This window comes from Dipodomys merriami, unplaced genomic scaffold (assembly GCF_024711535.1).
Source record: "Dipodomys merriami isolate MVZ:Mamm:240054 unplaced genomic scaffold, mDipMer1.0.p SCAF_11, whole genome shotgun sequence".
NCBI classification, from domain to species: Eukaryota; Metazoa; Chordata; class Mammalia; order Rodentia; family Heteromyidae; genus Dipodomys; species Dipodomys merriami.
This window is the reverse complement of record NW_027202382.1, coordinates 4332237-4352358: the sequence shown is the minus strand read 5'-3', so window position 1 is coordinate 4352358 and position 20122 is coordinate 4332237. Positions and strand designations below refer to the sequence as shown.

The 20122-nt window shown below is 40.2% G+C and overlaps 1 protein-coding gene and 1 pseudogene across 1 annotated transcript in view; both read right to left on the bottom strand.

Moving 5' to 3' along the window:
- The window catches only part of Focad (focadhesin), a 279696-nt gene extending 279187 nt beyond the window's left edge, over nucleotides 1-509 (bottom strand). Inside the window, exon 1 of the mRNA XM_070007985.1 lies at nucleotides 457-509. The gene's annotated coding sequence lies outside the window, so the exon portion shown is untranslated. The remainder of the gene's footprint in view (nucleotides 1-456) is intronic.
- An 18077-nt stretch (nucleotides 510-18586) lies between these two features.
- On the bottom strand, nucleotides 18587-19214 carry LOC138815939 (large ribosomal subunit protein uL16-like; annotated as a pseudogene).
- Nucleotides 19215-20122: the final 908 nt, after the last annotated feature.

The window sequence follows — 20122 nt, the reverse complement described above, 5'->3', positions numbered from 1 at the left end:
ACAGTGGCCCAGGCCAGGCCGAAGGCGACCCGAATTCCTGGGGCGGATTCCCCAACCGGGGAACCCACCCAGGAAAGGAGGGACGACGGCAACCTGGGGTAAGAAAGCAAGGATCGCGCCACCAGGTTCCCGAATCCGGACGCCACTGGGGGCTGCCGCAGCCAGCTCTGCCCCGGGCAGCTCCGAGCTCGCCAACCGCAGAAGGCCTTGACCTTCTGGCAGGTCCGCCCAGGCCAGGACCAGGGAGAAGGCAGGTCCTGCCCCTCCCGGCGGCCCCACACCGCGACGCGGCCCGGCCGCCACATGCTCCACCTCCGGGTCTCACAGCACTGCCCCAGAGCCTCAGTCGCCCTCAGCGCCAGCTAACCCGCGCCACCGGCGGCCGCGACCCCGCGGCTCCACAGCCGGAACACCAGGCAGCTGAGAGAGAGCAGCCCAAGTCCCCGCGTGGCTTACCTCCCTTCTGCCACAAGCTCAGCGCGGCATCCGCTCCCTGACGTGGCCCGCCCCGCCGCCTCCAACATTGGGGGCGGGGACTTCAGGGGACAGCCAATAGGCACCATACCTCGAGAGCCTGCCCCCGCCTCCTCTGGCTCTGGTCCGCCCATCTCCGCTAGTGCGCCTGCGCTAACCTGCGCTAAGGCCTGGTAGCGCGGCTGGGTGGAGATGTGATGGCCCTGTAGTTGAAGCGGTGCAGGGTAGCTGGTGGAGGGGTGAGCGTGAGAAGCAACCCTCAGGGAGAGCAGGCTGAAGGACTATACCAAGAGATGCAGCGTGCCCAGGCGATCTTGTTAGGAGCCGGCCCTATGCAGCTTTAGGCGATATAGGCAATGTACAGCAGATTTTATTAAAAGAAAAGAAGTATCAATAATGTTAAGCCTTTCGGAAATGTAAAGCAGGAAGCTTACTTGCCTTACTTAGCCAACACACAACATTGCAGCTATGCTATGCATCCACTTGTACAGAAAGGCTCAGATATTTCTGATTTAATCTGGTGTGCCCTGGCCCAAGTTATTTTCCTATGATTGTTATTATTGTCTAATACTTACAGAACGTTTCCTTAATAAGCATGCAATTTTCTTCTGTAAGGGGCAATGGGTACTCCTACATGAAAACCTGCAGCAGACATCTGGCACAAAGAAGCAAAAGCTAAAAGAGGTGTGGGGGGAGGGTTTAAAAAGGAGAAAAAAGTGGATAATAGGAATGGAAGTTATTTACAGTTAAGACAAGTTGCTCTAGTGAACCTGACTTACCCAGATGTTTCTGAGCCTATAGGCTTAGAAGCAGAATGGAAACCTTTTTTTAAAAAATGCATATGCCTGGGTACCATCTCTGGAGTTTCTAATTCATTAGTTCTATGGTACATCATTGGTACTGTTATTTTTCTAAGTTTCTAAGGTCATTTGAATGTCTTAATAAGAAATTCTTCTCACTTGGAGAAAGGACTTCATTTCTGGTATTCAACTTCAGAAAAGTAATTATATACCATAGGCCACTTCTAGTTCCCCCAATAACCTACAATGTGTTCATTCTGTTAAAATTTATCTAATTTTGAACCTGTATTTATATTCAATTTCTCATCCTTTGGGTGAAAAGAGTTTTATGATTATGATTGCCTTTTGAGCTTATGGAATTTGATATTTTAGACTATTTTTTATTCCCTGATTAGTCAAATTATAATTGTACATATCACTGTGAACAGAACTATTTTAAGAGTATCATTCATTCACAAACCTACTTTTCAACTACAGTTATTACTCATATTTTACAACAAAGAACTTGAAGCACAGAATGTAAGGCAGCTTGACCAGTATCACGCAGCTAATAGCAAAGCCACAGTTTGAATATCTAGACACCCTCCTCTCAATAAATAAATGTTCTGGTTTTGTAGAAAACCTGGGTTTAGGATCATATAGAGAAAAGCCCAATGAAAGAATGACAGAGAGTCTACTTTTGGCACTTAGTCCAAACACAGCCCCTTAGATTGGGTAATATGATAAAGAATAAATATATTGCCCACAGTTTTACAGGTTTGGAAAGTTGAGACAAAAAGCCAGCAGATTTTGCATCTGACAGTCTAAATCGACCCTCTGTGTGACCTCACATTATTAAAGAGAAAAATTTACTCCCAAGTATCATTTTTTTTAATTCCCCCGCCCTGTGGTGCTGAGAATCCAACTTAGGGCTTCATACATGCTAAGTATGCCCTCTGCAACTGAGCTATATTTCCAGAGCTGAGATCTTGCTCTGTAACCCAGATTGCCCTTAATACACAATTCTACCTCAGATTCCCAAGTGCCAAGATCACAGGTGTAAGCCACCAGTGCCAGTCAAATCTTATTTTATAAGGAGAAACTACCAGGGGAATGAAATCAAAGGCCTTTCAAGCATGCTAAGCAAGCTGTCTACCTCTGAGCAACATCCCCAGCCTTCACTCCACCTCTTGGAAGTTAGTTTTCAATATATGAATGAGATAGAAAGGGAAAAGGATATAAACATGCAGACCATAGCAGACATCTTTCTCTTTACTCAGTTTTAGAGACCGAAGAATTAGAATTTAGACCACTAAACCTACAACCTAATATTGACTTGAATGATTGCTGCAGACTTTGGACAAGGCTAGAAGAACAAGGCTCATTCCTGCTCCTTCCACACAGGAGCTGCAGTTCAGTAGGAATCATTTTACCTTTTAATTTAGTTGATTTATTGCTATACTAGGCACTATGCTAAGCATGAGTGATACCAGAATGAATGAATTCAGAGCCTTAAGAAACCAATTCATATTGGAGACCCACTCAGAAAGTATCACATTTATTTAGACAAGACTAAGTGGTACAGACTTTTAGAACTAGAGTCACAGAAGCTGCTAGTGTATGACAGTTTATACTGACAAGAGACAGAAACGGAAAAATGTGCAGGGTTTTCATAAAAATTAATTTACTCAATTCTTTTAAAAAATGTTTTCCTGTAATTATACTTTTTTTTTTTTTGAAAGATTCTGTTGCACTACAGGCTGAACTCACACTGAAGTAAGCTTTTTTTTTCTAGTGCTGGGGTTTGAACGGAGAACCTTAAACATGCTAAGCAAGTGTTCTACCATTGAATTATACCAACCGAGTTTTTAAATGGTCAGATTGTTCTGTGCAATAAAAATAAAAAAAAATTAAGGATTTTATAATCTGTTAGCGCTCAAATTTATTGTGTTTCACTAATCTAATCCTGAGAATTCACAGAGAGAGAATTAAAATTTCTCTTTAAAGACAAACCTTAAGGTCAGATGGCTAATAGATATCCTTTCAACTAAAACCCTGGGTTCCTGACTTCTCACCCTCAAACTTGTTGGGAAAATGGAGGAGAACAGAAAAGGAATAGGCTGAACTGGATCCTCAATAGGCCAGGACTGTTTATTGAGGAACAGGGAGGGGCACAGACCTTCCCGGGGGGTTGGAAGTTGTGCAAGGGACTGGATTTTGTGGTAGGCTTATATAGGGCTTAACAAGGAAGCAGAGAATAAAAAATGGGCTATGGTCTCCTTGGGATCAAGAAGTGATGTCCTTGGCCAGGCCCACAGTGGAATGCTGGGTGAAGGGGCAAAGGTTGGAATGACCTACCTGCATACAAACACACACCTGGTGCTTTGCTTTGCCCTGGGGAATAAGGCAGGACTCAATCCTTCAAAACCTATTTTATATAGTGGGCTAAATACTTTTTATTATTTATAAATTTAAAAGCAAATTAAAAGCCAGGCATTGAAGGATCCGTCACATCCATCCCACGGGACCACGAGGAGGCCAGCAGGCACATGAGAAAGATTATTGTAAGGTTTATTAGAGGAGCCATATTTCCCCCAGAGGGAGCACTTGGCACCCTTCACCATCCAGGTAGCAGGAGGGTCTTGGGGTAGGAAGTGGGGTAGGAGCTCTGGTGGGTCTGGGTGGAGAGAGGGAGTGGCCAGCTGTAGGTTGGGAACTCCTGGGCTGGGAGGAGCTCAGGTCTGGGTGGAGCTGAGGACCACAAAGGTGGGCTCAATGCTTACTGGCACTAATCCTAGCTACTCTGGAGATCAAGATTCAAAGTCTGCCCTGGGCAAGAAAGTCAATGAGACTCTTATCTCCAATTAAGCAGCAAAAAAGCCAGAAGTGGAGGTTTGGCTCAACTGGTAAAGCACCAGCCTTGAGCAGAAAAGCAGCTAAGAAACAACACCCATGACCCAAATTTAAGGCCCACTATGGAGGGTTGGGGGGGAATTAAAGTGAAGAACTAGAAATATAACTCAATGATGCACAAGGCCCAGCATCAAAACATATTATAGACCATTTTTGTTAGCTAGGGAGAAAAAGTTCCCACCTGCTTAATTAATCTTATTAGCTAACTGTCTTGCTTTCCTTTCAAACTGGAAGCAAATCCTAGGGCCTGAACAAATGTAGCTACAGTTTTAAGTTAAATTCTGATTAACATAAGATCTAGGAAACAGCTTGACTAGGGCACACCTACACTTGATTCGGAGGCAGGGAGCCCTATACAAGTGACTCACTGCCATTAATCTAGGGGGAACTGCAAAGAAAGAGCAGTGAGTGAACCTCATGGAATTTAGCAGGGAGCCAGGGAAGGGGTGGGGGAGGTCAAATTTTTACATGTAATCTGCGGAAGATAATTTAGACTTCATACCAGAGGATCCTGCTTAAATGAAAGTTCATTCATGAAAGACTAAAACATACTTCAAAACTGAGGGGGTTTTGCTGGATAGTCATAGATTACATATGCAAATAAACTCCTTGCTTTTTAAACATTCAAGACAAATCACCATCTTAAAGATGTAGGCTGGCAGCCAGTATTCTCTATGAAATGCCTTGTATTATTTCCCCTGAAGTAGTTAAGCTGTTAGTTCTCTATTGTATAAGATCCTTTAGATAAGTACATTTTTTGAAGTCAGTAGAGAAGGGCCTATTGACTTTAACAACAAAAAAAGAAGAAAGAAAGAGAGTAAGAAAAATGTGTCTACTCCCAAATCATTAGCAGAACTGTAAGAATATGCTAACCAAAAAAAAAAAAAAAAAGGCACTGTAGTATGAATCCTGATTGTAAGGGAAGGTCAGGTCACCCACAGCATTGAGACACAAAGCCTTGAACTCAGGCCCAAGCATGCTGGGATAGCTGAACACGCCCACACATTCAACAGCAGGCACAAAACTGGGAGAAGAAATTCAGTATTGAATCACAGAGCTCCACTGTGAACACATACCAGAAAGCCATCTTATTAAAAATTTCAGATGTGACTATCTAGTTTCAGTTGCTCCACAAAAGTTCTTACAGAGATACAGATAGCCATTCATAGTTCACCTGCCCTGTACCACAAAATTCCATCTCCAGCACATGTATGCACTGTTACCTCTTTGACCATTATCTTCTAATGCCTCACTAAGGAATTAACATTCCTGGACCTTCCCCCATGTTCCTTTATCTTCAGAGCTTCCGAGACAAAGAATAAAGTTCATCATCCCTCACCTGCATAATTAAGTTCATACAGTATAGCCAGCCTATTACAGTACAGTGGATGGACAAAGATTAACTCTCTCTTTTGATGTCCTGTTAACAGCTTTTGTTGCGTAACAACTATTGAAATCAGTGGCTTGAAATCACAAACATTTACTCTTCTACAGAATTCTGTGGGATTCATAGTAAATTCTTATCTAGCAAGTTGGCTTTACTAGCTCCCTTCTGGGTCTATTTATGTCTGGAGTCCGTTTGAACCTTGAATTGTCTGGGATGGTCTAACTCATATTCCAGATGTTTTGATCTAAAGTGAGCTGAGGCAGTAGGAATGATGTGGCCATATATCTCTATAAACTGGAATTAATCCATTTTTTAAAAAATAAGGAAACAGTATTGGGGCTGGGGTTGTACTCAGTGGAAAGCATTTGTTTTAGTATATACATTCAATCCTCAAAATTACAAAAAGTATTAATTAAAAAGTAAATTGTTTAATTTTAAGTTAGGCAATATCAGATTCCTATAGTATTTGTTTATTTTCTGTTACTATAATAAAAACACTTGATACTAGGTACTTCAACAAGACAGAAGGCTTGCTTAGCTCAGGTTGAAAGTCCAAGATCAGGTGGCCCCATTGAATCAGCCTCTGGTGAGAGCTCTTTTGGCTATATCATATCATAGTAGATGACATCATGGTGGGAATATGGAAGAGAGGGAGAAATCAAGTGGCAAGGCAAGAAGCCTGACAAGAAGTTGGAAATCAGGCTAAGTCTTTTACAACAACCTTCTCATGAGAACCAATTCAAAGTCTCATTGTTATTGCAGCACAGACCAGCAAAGACCATGACCACTTTTTAGAGAAGATAAAAAAGTTTATTTGTGGGGCTGGGAAGGTGGCTCAGTGGTAGAGCGCTTGCCTTGCATGCTCGAGGCCCTGGGTTCGATTCCTCAGCACCACATAAGCAAAAAGAAAAAAAAAGCCAGAAGTGGCACTGTGGCTCAAGTGGTAGAGCGCTAGCCTTGAGCTGAAGAGCTGAGGGACAGCGCCCAGGCCCAGAGTTCAGGCCCCACGACCGAACCCAAAAAAAAAAAAAAAAAAAAAAAAGTTTATTTGTGACCCAAACCAGGCTAATGCCAGAAAGAAATTCGGATACTGAGGAGGGGAGACCATGGGTATTATACAAGCTGATTATACACAAAAAGACAGGTCACTAATCAGAAAGGCAAAAGTCAGGTGGGAGAGACATCAACTCCAGACCAGGTGTGCAATTTCAAAATTATCTGTGGGCTTTTCTGTTATTGATCTAGATAGCCCCTCCTGGTTTGCCAGGACCCAATATTCCACTGTACAACTGCATCTAGCCACATTCAAGCAGAATGGCCTTTGCTGGGAACATAGCTACTAGGGAGGAGTAACTATGTCTTCTTCATTATAAGCACTACTTTAATCCCAAGGACCATACCTACAAAGATTCAATTGCTTTGGCTTAGGCCCTACACCTAGGGTTTAGATTCTATACCACCTCCCACATCACCAACCCAAGCTAGCCTGGAACCACAATCCCCTCATTCTCAACCTCCCTAATGGATAGGATTACAGGCCTGATCACAGGTACCCAGTATTTTTTTTAATACTATAAGAAAGGGTCTTACATGAAAAAAAGTCTCCGGTGCTTGCTTTTGCATTTTTTGAGGTTGTGCACAAGAGAAGCAATCCATTCTCTTGCTGCTTCCCTAACTATGGTTCTGTCCCCACCCCCATCTTATCCTGCTTCTTACCCTAGGAAATGATACAAGTGGGTATAAGAGGAAATTTTGAAGAAACAATACCAAGTAATGCCTCTTCTAAGTTGTTTTTTTTTGCGGGGGGGGGGGGGGTCCAGTTGTGGGGCCTGAACTCTGGGCCTGGGTGCTATCCCTCAGCTCTTCAGCTCAAGGCTAGCGTGCTACCACTTGAGCCACAACGCCACTTCCAGCTTTTTTCTTTTTGCTTATGTGGTGCTGAGGAATCGAACTCAGGGCCTCATGCATGCAAGGCAAGCGCTCTACCACTGAGCCACCTTCCCAGCCCCTCTTCTAAGTTTTGTACCCTTCAGGTCACAACGGTTCAGCCCAGGTATGGTCCTTGTTGGAGCAAAAGACCCATGAAAGGAAGAAACTAAATAATGTAATATCTAATTGTTAAGAAATAAAAATTCTTCTTTTCTTCCATTTTCCAGTTTCCTACAGAGCTTCCCATTGGCTGGGAATCATTTTTTAATGCAATACCTAAAGATCAAGCCAGAGCTGGATGCCATCTAGAAATATGTCAATGTGCTGGCTGAAAAAAAGGACAGATAACAAAATCTGCCTTGTAATAACTACTCCTTATGTCTTGTGATTAGCAGTCTTTATGCTATGTATTTTATTCCTGTTGAGAACACTGCTACTTTTAAGCTTTACTATTCCTTTTTGTAAGCTATGCTTTTAGGGTCCAGATAAGTCAGGAATCAACCTCCTGACAAGTCTAATGCAAGGCATAGACCAGCTCATATGTGAAAGGTGACCTCCTCAGAGACAGCCATTTAACTGGCTCCTGACAGCTTCAATTACGACTAATGGATCTATTCAATAGCCATCATGCCCTGTAATCACACCATTTAGGATGTGTACAACCTTGATAGCCTATCCCAATTCCTTTTCTTTCCTCCTCTAAGGTTCTGATATAGATGTTGCTTCATATGAGAACATTGGAAAACATAAAATAAAAATATCTGTTGGTAACTTACTTATCACTAGGATAAGCAACATAGTTACATACCATAATAATGTTGGCAGATAAACCAATTTTGTTTACATTGATAAATACTAATGACATGTTTCTATTTCATTCACATTTATATCCAGGGGTGTTAAGTAGATGCCCTTTATTTGGTTTCCAATTGTTAAAATGAAGCCATTAAAGACCAGATAATTTGGGGGTCATTTTACTCTCTTATCATTAAATGTTACAAGTTTTCATAATGAACTCTCAACTAAAGAAAAACAAAGGCAACTTTTTTGTCACAATTTAATACTTCATTCTTAAAAATATTAAAATCAGATGTAAAAGAAACTGGGTTCTTCTCTACTGTTATTAAAACAAGGAAAAAAGTAATTATTTATAGGAAGCTATACAATTGCATTGCAATCACATTGTAACTTGTCTGTATCAGGAAGAATAACTATAACAAGGAAAATGTACTTGCTTTTCCAGATCTACACATGTGAAATCTTTTTTAATAGTATCTATGAGAAAATAGAAAAATTAGAGTTGACTCCACTTCTGTTATCTACATCAGAATGATGTCTTCAATAAACAATTATGAATTTGTTCTGTATCAGACAGGTACTTCTTTATTTATGATCTGGTTTTTATTCTGATTTCATTTGGTTGGGTTTTTTGGAATGTTTTTAAATGGCTTTAAAAAACACTCAGTCTAAGTCCAAGGTTTTTCTATATTTAATGTTATCACTTCCTGACAAGCAAACCTCTGGGTCACAACAGTGAGTATGTCTTACAGGTCTTCAGTTGTCATCAGCTGTAAAGTACCTGAAAGATGCATAAAATTTCTGTAATGGTTTTCTTGGTGATTGCTTTTTATCCTCTTAGAGATGTTCCTGGGCCCCAGACTAACATAGAATTGAAATGAAAGACCCTATTTTCAGATATGTTGCACAAAGGGTGGGATTAGTTTTGGATGCAGTTAAAGCATAGGAGATGGGATTATTTACTGGATAAATTTATGTATAGCTTTATGTATTTAGTGGATATTTTTCTTTTCAGAGTTTAAATTTTCAGTTGTGAAACTATGTAAATCTGTAGACTTTCCTAACAAGAAGAATTATAATGGACAATTTCTATCTGCAGTGAATGAGAGAGTGACTTTTTAGAATTTTCCCAAGATTACTTACCTGAATATTTTGAATAGTATGAAAATTTCATTTTTAATAAATTAGTAGGACAGTGTGAGAGAGACACCACACAGCATGTACATTTTACAAAAGCATATTATCAGTGACTATGCAAAATAGACAATGAAAAGAGAAACTAGTAGTAAATTGTTAAATTAATTAAAATCTAATTAATAGTTTCTCTAGAGAAGAATGTAGGAAAAACTACCAAACTTAACCAAATGTAATGTGACTTCAAATTTAAACCAATTCCTTATTTTCCTAATGAGAAAGATGCAAAACTGCAAAAAATAGTTTTTGCTTTTTTTCATCACCTAGAATATATAAGGTTTTAAGAACATTGAAGATAGCAAAAACAAATATGTATTATTTCATGTTATCTAATATTATTATTTCACAAATGAGCCATTTTGGGTTGAACTGGTCATGCTCATTATTTCCAAAACGTTACATCACTACAAACAGGATCTTTGAACTGGAACTTAGGAAATTCTAGGAAGAAGCACCATTTTGAGCAAGAGCCAAAGGTAGTATAAGAACAAGAAGTGACATCGTTGGTCACAAATTGTTTGCTACATGTATGTATACAATTTTCTATCCCTATCTACCTAACACTTCCTCTTTCTTTTCCTTAGCTTATGCAGAATGATGTAGTATTTGTCATATATGCACACATATACACATATCTTTTCTCCCATATACTTTAAATTACTTGATACATATCACGATGTAAATACTACATAAACAATTGTACCTTTTTGTTGAGAGAAAATGAGAAAAGTTTGCACATATTCAGCATCGGTGCATCTTTTTCTCCTGAATAGATTCTATCCATAGTCAGTCAAATTCATAGATGCAGAACCCATGGGCAGACAGGGTCAATTGTACTTGAGTTTTGCAGAGGCGTTAAGTGGTGGACCTCCACGTCTGCCATCACATTTATTTTTTTTTAATGAAAATAATATGAAATATCACAGTGAAACATCATGTCCTACCAATTACCTATATAATTTTTAGAAGTTATTTATGTGAACAAATCAAGCATCTTGTATATTTGTAATTATTCTTTTTTTTTTTTTTTTTTTTGGGTCCGGTCGTGGGGCCTGAACTCTGGGCCTGGGCACTGTCCCTCAGTTCTTCAGCTCAAGGCTAGCACTCTACCACTTGAGCCACAGGGCCACTTCCGGCTTTTTTCTTTTTGCTTATGTGGTGCTGAGGAATCGAACTCAGGGCCTCAGGCATGCAAGGCAAGCACTCTACCACTGAGCCACCTTCCCAGCCCTTGTAATTATTCATTTTAAAGATATTCTTCGGCTTGCTTTCTTCTAAGCCTTTCTTCTTATCTTTCATGTAACCACATTTTCTTGTTGTCCTCATATGATCTGTTATGTGCAAACATTCCTGATTATTTTGTTTTTCCAAATCTCCTCTTCTTAAAAGAAGAAAATTGAGTTAGTGCATGGCTCAAGTGGTAGATGGCCTACCTAGCAAACATATAGCCCTGAGTTCAGTATCTTTCTCTCTCTCTCTCTCTCTCTCTCTCTCTCTCTCTCTCTCTCTCTCTCTCTCTCTCTCTCACACACACACACACACACACACACACACACAAAATCTAACTGGGTGTTGTGGCTTATCCATGTAATCCTAGATATTTGGGAGGCAGAGATTGGAAAGATCACACTTCAAGGACAGATAAGGCAAAAGTTCATGAGACCCCATTTAGGCAGGAATCATAAAGTAGGAAGCTCTGACCCAGGCTAACTGGTGTATAAATGCAAGAATTAATTCCCCTAAAAACATTAGTGTGGCTCATCCTCTACCAAATATCATTTTTGTTTCAACACTGTTTCTCGTGAACTTCTAATGTGAAAATTAAGTTCTAATTTTTAAATTCAATTTTGTTTAGCTTTTATTTTATTTAAAATTTTTATTTTTATTGTTATTATAAAGGTGATGTATGGAGGGGTTGCAGTTATAGAGTACATTTCTTTTTGGACCACGTCACCCCTTTCCTCACTCTCTCCCAATTTTTCCCTCCCATCTCATCCGCAAGTTGTATAGTTCATTTTCAGCATAGTGTCTAGTGAGGACCACTGCTGCATTTGTTCACCCTTTGTCCTTACATTTCTATGCCCTCCTTGTCCTCCCAAAGACAGAGAAATAAACAAATAAGACAAATAGAAAAAAAAAGTGTGACTCGTGGAGCAGAGTGCCTATCTAGCAGGTACAGAATTCAAACCCCAATATCACCAGAAGAAAGAAGGAAAAAGGAGAAGAAGAAGGAAGAGGAGGAGGAGGAGGAGGAGGAGGAGGAGGAGGAGGAGGAGGAGGAGGAGGAGGAGGAGGAGGAGGAGGAGGAGGAGGAGGAGGAGGAGGAGAAAATTAAATTTTAAAAATAGGAAATGGAAAAACCTCCCATGCTCCTGGATTGTAAAGAGCGTCATAAAAATGGCAATACTGCCCAAAGCTCTATAAAAATTTGATGTAATATCCCAACAACATTCTTTATGAAATAGAAGAAGCAATCCAAAAATTAATATGCAATAATAGAAGACTCTGAATAGCAAAAATAATCCTTAGCAGGAAAAACAGTGCTGAAGGAATATCAATACAAACTTCAAGCTCTATTATAAAGTTGTAATTATAAAAACAGCTTGTTAGTGGCACATGAACAGACCTGAGGACCAATGGAATAGAATTGAAGACCCAGATATAATCCTACATACCTATAGCCACCTTATCTTTGATAAGGGAGCCAAAATTATCAATCAATCAGAAGGAAGGAAGGCAGCCTCTTCAACAAATGGTGCTGGCAGAATTGGCTAGTAAACTGAAGTTAGATCCTTATATATCACCCTGTACCAGAATCAACTCCAAATGGATCAGAGACCTGAAGGTACGAGCAGATAACCTGAAAATATTACAGGAAGGGATAGGAGATACACTAGGGCTCTTTGGCACACATCAAAATTTCCTAAATAAAGATCTAGAAACACAACAAATCAAAGAAAGGCTGGATAAATGGGATTGCATTAAACTGCAGAGCTTCTGCATGGCAAAGGACATAGCTAGCAAGATAAATAGAAAACCCACAAATTGGGAGAAGATCTTCACTAGCTATACAACAGAAAAGGGCCTCATATCAAAAATATACCTAAAGCTCAAAAAATTAAACCACCCAATAAAAAATCCTTAAAGAAACAAACACCCCTTTAATAAATGGACTAAAGTATTAAAAAGAGCCTTCTCTGAAGAGGAAATAAGAATAGCCAATAGATGCATGAAAAAATGTTCAAAATCTCTGGCCATAAAAATAAATGCAAATCAGGTTAGGAAGGTGACCCTTAGGTACAGTGCTTGCCTCATATGCATGAGGCCCTCAGTTCAATTCCTCAGCACCACATAAACAGAAAAAGCCAGAAGTGGTGCTGTGGCTCAAGTGCTGGAGGCTAGCCTTGAGCTGAAGAGCTCAAGGCCAGCACCCAAGCCCAGAGTTCAAGTCCCACGACTAACAAAAAGAGAGAAAAAAAAAAAGCAAGCAAGAAAGCAAGGAAGGAAGGAAAGAAGGAGGGAGGGAGGGAGGGAGGGAGGAAGGAAGGAAGAAAGGAAAGAAAGAAAGAAAGGAAAGAAAGAAAGAAAGAAAGAAAGAAAGAAAGAAAGAAAGAAAGAAAGAAAGAAAGAAAGAAAGAAAGGGAAAAAAATGAAAATCACATTGAGATTCCACCTCACCCCAGTTAGAATGGCCACTATCAAGAAAACAAATAATAGCAGGTGCTGGAGGAGATGTGGCCAAAAGTGCTACTACACTGTGGTGGTAATGTAAACTGGTTCAACCACTCTGGAAAGTAGTATGGAGGTTCCTCAAAAGACTAAATAAACATAGAGCTCCCCTATGACCCAGCAATCTCACACCTGGGCATTTATTCAAAAGACCACAAACAAGGCCACACTAAAGCTACCCACACAACCCTGTTCATTGCAGCATTTTTACCATAGCTGATACAGAACCAATTTAGATGCCCCTCAGTAGATGAATGGACCAAGAAAATGTCACACACACACACACACACACACACACACACACACACACACACACACACACACACACACACACACACACACACACACACACACACACTGGAATTCTGTGCTTCTATCAGAAAGAATGACACTGCCCCACTTGTAAAGAAATGGAAAGAAGACTTGAAAAAAAATCATATTAAGTGAAGTAAGCTAGATCCTAAGAAACACAGGCTCCATGGTTTCCTTTTTTCTCCTCAAGGCTAATGCTCTACCACTTGAGCTATACCTCTACTTCCAGCTTTTTGGTGGTTAATTGGGGGTGGGCTTTTCTGCCTGGGCTACATGCAAACCATGATCCTCAGGTTTCAAACTCCTGAGTAGCTTAACATTAGAGGCATGAGCCATTAGTGCCTAGCTTCAACCCATTTTTTTTTTTGTTGGTTGTGGGACTTGAACTCAGGGCGTGGCCCTTTTTGCTCAAGGCTAGTTCTCTACCACTTTGAGCCACAGTGTCACTTTTAGTTTTCTAGTGGTTACTTGGAGATAAGAGTCTCACAGAGTTTCCTGATCAGGCTGTCTTTGAGCTGTGATCCTCAGATCTCAGCCTCCTGAATAGCTAGGATTATAGGCATGAACCACCAGTGCCTGGATCAACTCAAGTTTTAACCACCAAAAATGATTTCAGCTGCTGTTATGGGACCACTAAAGCACTGCCATTTCATAACCACAGATTTTTATTATAGAAACAATGTCCTTTTACAAATGTAAAAACATGTAGCTATCTACATACAGTAGTTCATGCCAGTTATGCGGTTAAGTATAGGTTTGGACACACAGTGATCTGGAAGGTGGTTAAATTCCTTTGGCCATTTTCTATGCCATTTTGGAAACTACCATTGACATTTTAATAGTTACCATGTGAAGTAGACCTTTAAGCTTATGCGTGAGCTAATACTGGTTATGTTACTCATTCAACCATGTTAATTGAAATTCTCTGTGACGTAACTCTTCTTGGTTGTACCCACACAGTTCAGAATACAACTTTGGTATTAAAGGTGCTTTTTTTTTAAATAAGTAAATGCTTTGGTATGTGCATTGTACATCTTAAAACTGGCATTAAAAATTAAATTTAAAAAGCAAAGATGCTGAGCACCATGGCTACTCAGGAGATTGAGATCTGAGGCTCAAAGTTTGAATACAATGTAAGCAGGAAAGTCCATGAGGCTCTTATCACCAATCAGCAAAAATACAGAAGTGGATCAGTGGCTCAGGTTATAGTGCCAGCTTTCAGCAATGAAAATAAGGGAAAATAAGTACCCAGGCACTTGCACAAAAAGAAAGGAACGGGCTGGGAAGTTGGCTCAGTGGTAGAGTATTTGCCTCTCATGCATGAGGCCCTGGGTTTGATTCCTCACCACCACATAAGCAGAAAAAAGCCAGAAGGGGTGCTATGGCTAAAGGGGTAGGGCACTAGCCTTGAGCTGAAGAGCTGAGGGACAGTGCCCAGACCCAGAATTCAGCTCCCATGACCAACAAAAAAAAAAAAGAAAAAAAAGGAAGGAAGGAAAGGAAAGAAGAAAAAAGGCAGCAAAGCTGTGTGGAAATGACACTGCATAAGGCATTTTCTAAGTCCACAGGTTGTTTTGGTAGAATTCTTATTTTCAGAAAAGGCAACTCTGTTACTCAGACAGGTGTTGTTCCGGTAAGCACAAAGATACAAAGATGGACTGTGGTCATCACCACATTCCCCTGGCTGATGATGGTGCCATGTCACCATCTCAGGATTCATCTCTGCTGCTGGCACACTGGCCATTCAGCAGCTGCTGTAGCCAAGTCAAACTTGGTAAATGGAAGATCATGGTGCTGAGCCCATGTTTAACTTCCATCCCTACTCTCATGGCCATTTTGTTCATGAATCAGTGGAAAGTGATGGGAATGGCTATGAAAAGAGGTTGACTGCTACCCACAAAGCTGACCATAATGTTTACTTGGTAATTAAAGTCCTCCTTTTCTGAGATCACCTTTTGGTGAGAATTTACATGGGACACAAATATCTTCACATCCTTTGTCTATTTGAAGCTATTCACATATCTCTTCTCCAGTTTTGTAATTATGTTCCATCCTATTTTATGTCCATCCAGCAAAACCACTGGCAACAGCTCATGAATCAGGGTATGAGCCATTTTTCCTTTCAGGCAAAGTGTTACAACCAGAAACTTTGCCCAAAGTTCTGCTGCCTACCTATGCCTTCCACATAGCTAGGATTACAGATTACTACTAACTTGCCCAGCTTTTTTTGTTGCTAATTTTTTTTTTCTGCTCAGGCTGGCTATTAGCTACAGCTCTCCTAGTATCTATCTCCAGAGTAACTGGGATTAAAGGCATGCAGCACCTTACTTGGCTCTGAAAGGGAGTCCTTTTCATGATTAAAAGTAGAATAACAGGCTAGGTGCTAGTGGCTCACACCTGTAATATTAACTACTCAGGAGGCTGAGTTATCTGAGGATAGCTATGTGAAGCCAGCCGAGCCTTGAGCAAAAAAGTAAAGGGAGAGTACTCTGGCTTTGACTTAAAACTCCAGTAGCATAAAGGAAAAGGGGAGGAGGGAAAGAAGGATGAGGAGGGGAAGGAAGATTAAGAGAGCTGGAGATATAGCTCAGTGGTACAGCATTTGACTAGCATGGAGGAGGCCCTGGGTTCAATCCTCGGCACCACAAAGAAAAATAAATGGACATTATGAAATCAGAGGAAATTCAATGACAAAAAGCAATTCAACTGAGTATAATAGAGAAAGTTGTGAGAAAATAAGAACTATGCTATGCTCCATTACAGTAGGACATGGATTTAGTTCTAACAACTTTTAAAAATAAACAAGCTAGGTATCTAAAACCTAAAGGCATATGTTAGCCCTCCAAAACGGGAGGTAATGTCTTGTCTGTGATTTCCATCCTATCTTCTGTGGTTCCACTGGCTGTTCTCCAGGACATTCCCACTGCATTGCCTCTGATGAGCTAGTGCTAGCTAAATCGGTAGTTTGCTCTACAGACAAATTGTAATTGAGGTTGTAACCTCAGGATTATTTTGTCATTTTGATAGTAAGCACAAGTGACTAAGTGAGAAAAGGATAACATTATACAATTTTACTTTATTTAGAAATGATTATGTAGCGGATGATAAAATATAAAGAGATAAAAGCTCTTCTCTAACAATATACACCAATTATTTTTTTCTTTTTTCTTTTTTTGTCAGTCTTGGAACCTGAACTGGGCCTGGGTGCTGTCCTTCAGCTCTTCAGCTCAAGGCTAGAGCTCTACCACTTGAGCCACAGCACCACTTCTGGCTTTTTCTGTTTATGTGGTGCTGAGGAATTGAACGCTGGGCCTCAGGCATGCAAGGCAAGCACTCTACCACTGAGCCACCTTCCCAGCCCTACACCAGTTATTTTATTGCTCCTTTTTTTCTGTGAAGAATGTTTGTGTGTCTTTCTGGAGATAATTTATACATACAAAATCAATTTACATCATTTTCCTGATATTTTTAAAGTTAGCATGCATTTTTAAAAGTTAGCATACTAATCATACCATGCCTTACTTTTATGAACAATATTAGCTCATGAAGATGATCTTGTATCATATAAAGAGTATCTTGTACATTCTGTACATCCTATACTGATGAAATGTTTTGATATTACAAACAATGCTGTAATGAGTAATCTATTTACAGCACCTATTACACACCATTTTATACATGAGTAAATAAAGTCTGGGATAAAGTCCCAGAAGAAAACCTGTTGGGTTACATTGTTAACTCTATGAGATAGTATCATATTGCCAAGTTAAAGCCAAGTTTGAGAGCATACTGTCTAATCAAACTTTTAGATTCTTGCTAACATGATCTTCTATTCATTTCTGGTTTTGTGAATAAGATTAAGCATTTTTCATGTTTTTATATCAAGTCTAATGGTTTTTTTTCTTAGTGATTTTTAAAAGCTTTCTCTAGATATGAAAATAACCATTAGCCTATGGCATGATTAGCACATTTTTTCCACTTTTGTGTGTGTGTGTGTGTGTGTGTGTGTGTGTGAGAGAGAGAGAGAGAGAGAGAGAGAGAGAGAGAGAGAGAGAGAGAGAGAATGAGAGAATACTGGGCTTAAACTTGGAGCCTGGGTGCTGTCTCTGAGACTTTTTACTTAAGGCTACCACTCTACCACTTGAGCCATAGCTCCAATTCTGACTTTTTTGGTTCTTATTTGGAGATAATAGCCTCAGAGACTTTATCTATGTGGCTTAAAATCACGATCTTCAGATTTTAGCCTTCTGATTAGCTCAGGTTACAGATGTGAGCCACCATCACTTAACTGCTTGTTTCTTTTAAAAACAGATTTTTTAATCATGGGCTGGAAGGTGGCTCAGTGGTAGAGCGCTTGCCTCATTTGCACAAGGCCCTGGGTTCGATTCCTCAGCACCACATAAGCAGAAAAAAAGCTGAAAGTGGCACTGTGGCTCAAGTGCTAGCCTTGAGCTAAAGAGCTGAGGGACAGCGCCCAGGCCCAGAATTCAGCTCCCATGACCAACAACAACAACAAAAAAAAGATTTTCAATCAATTGGTTAAAATAAAATCACATTTCTTCTTAATCAAAGCAACCCCTGTGCTAGAGAATCTTCTATACAGGAACATACTCATGTCTTTCCATTTGTTCCAGGTTCTTTTGGGACTATGGTTATAGTTTAAATTTTTTAACAGATTATGTGAATTTCTTATGTTTTTTTTTTAATAAAAATTTTGTTGCTTTTGCAACTGGAGTTCATTGGTCATTTCTATATAATACTGATTTAATACTCCGGTAATTTATACAATAGTCTTATCTGTAGTAGTTTTTCAGTTGTTTTAAGTTTTTCAGGAATACTTCAATACTATTTATTAGAATTACAATTTTGCCTCTTTCATTTCTACTTTTTATATTTCTGATTCTCCTTTTTGGCTGTGATGGCTGTAATCTACAAAATCATATGGAATACTGCCATTGATGTTTTTTCCTAACTCTTGATTTAAAAAAAAGTTTTTTAGACATAATGCAAGTTTTATTGGGGAACATGATTAAAGGGGGGGTGAGTGATAGAGCTCAGTGGGTGGAGGCCTTCAGGAGTGCAGTGCTCACCACTTATCCAGAGGACCACGATTCGGGATGTATTTGACTCCACAGCTATCAGGGATAAGGCGCTTCTCAGCTACCATGTCTTCAAACTCATCCGCATTGAACTTGGTAAAGCCTCACTTCTTGGAGAGGCGGATATTCTGACGACCAGGGAACTTGAACTTGGTCCTGCGTAAGGCCTCCATCACATGTTCTTTATTCTGCAGCTTGGTGCGGATGGACATGATTACCGCCCTGGCGTTTCCCAAAGGCACCCTGCATCTGCACCTGTCAGCCCCGGTTCAGGACAACATCTTGTTGATGCGAATGACGTGGAAAGGATGCAGTCACACTCGAATATGAAAGCCATTTTGCCACAACTTTTTACCATACACTTGTTGGGACAAATACGAGCACCCTCCAGGGCTTCAGAGGAGAGCTGCTCATATGCATCTGACACCATATGCCCACAAAGTGGGAACTCGTCCACTTTTGCCTTCTTCCGCCCCAGGTCAAAGATGTGGATCTTGGCATCAGGGACACCTCAACAAAAGCGAGACTTTGGGTACAGCTTGTTCTTACAATACCGGTAACACCTGGCGGAGCGGCGACCCATGGCGACATCAGAGTCTTCAGTGGCATGCGGGAGGAAAAGAATATATATATATTTTTTGTGATGATCCTGGGGCTTAAACTCTGGGCCTGGGGCCTTTTCCTGAGTTTTTGGGGTATTTTTGTTTTTGTTTTTGTTTTACTCGAAGCTATTGTTCTACCATTTAAGCTACAGCTATATTTCTGGCATTTTTGGTGCTTAATTGGAGAAAAGAATCTCATGTACTTTCCTGCCCAGGCTGGCTTAAAACCACGATCCTCAGATTTCAGCCTCCTGAGTAGCTAGGAATTCAGGCATGTGCCTTGGTGCCAGTCTCTAACTCTTGGTTTTAATGGGACTTCTACAAATGTTTCTCACTGATACATTGCTGGCTTTGGTGTTGGAATAGATATGCCTGTTGACTGTGTGTCAAGTTAAATTTAAATAACTAATGAAATCATTAAGGCATGCTAGAGAGAGATAATCCTGTTTGTAGCAAATTGGTAGGAACCAAAATTAATTTTTGTATCATGCCCATGAAATAGTAAGGCAAGATGGTAGTACATATTTAATACACTGTGCACCTTTGTTGTCTACACAATGTTTCTACATGTAAAGTTATTTCATAACTGTGAATTAGGAATCTTTGCTAGAAAAAGGCTTAGTTGCAAAGCAAAGTTTAGAACACAATTCTACAAAGACTCATAGAAGCCATGTTCTGGCTTCCGTCTTTTTTTTTTTTTTTTAATTAGAATGAAGTATAAAGAACAGTAAATTTTCTTCTATACTTCCCCCCCTCCCCTTTCTCCTCTTTCTTCCCTCCCCCTTTCTCCTTCTGTCTGGTTCTGGGACTTGAATTTAGGATCTTAGTGCTATTCCTTAGCTATTTTTACTCAAAACTGGTGTTCTACCACTTGAGCCACGGCTCCACTTCCAGCTTTTTGCTGGT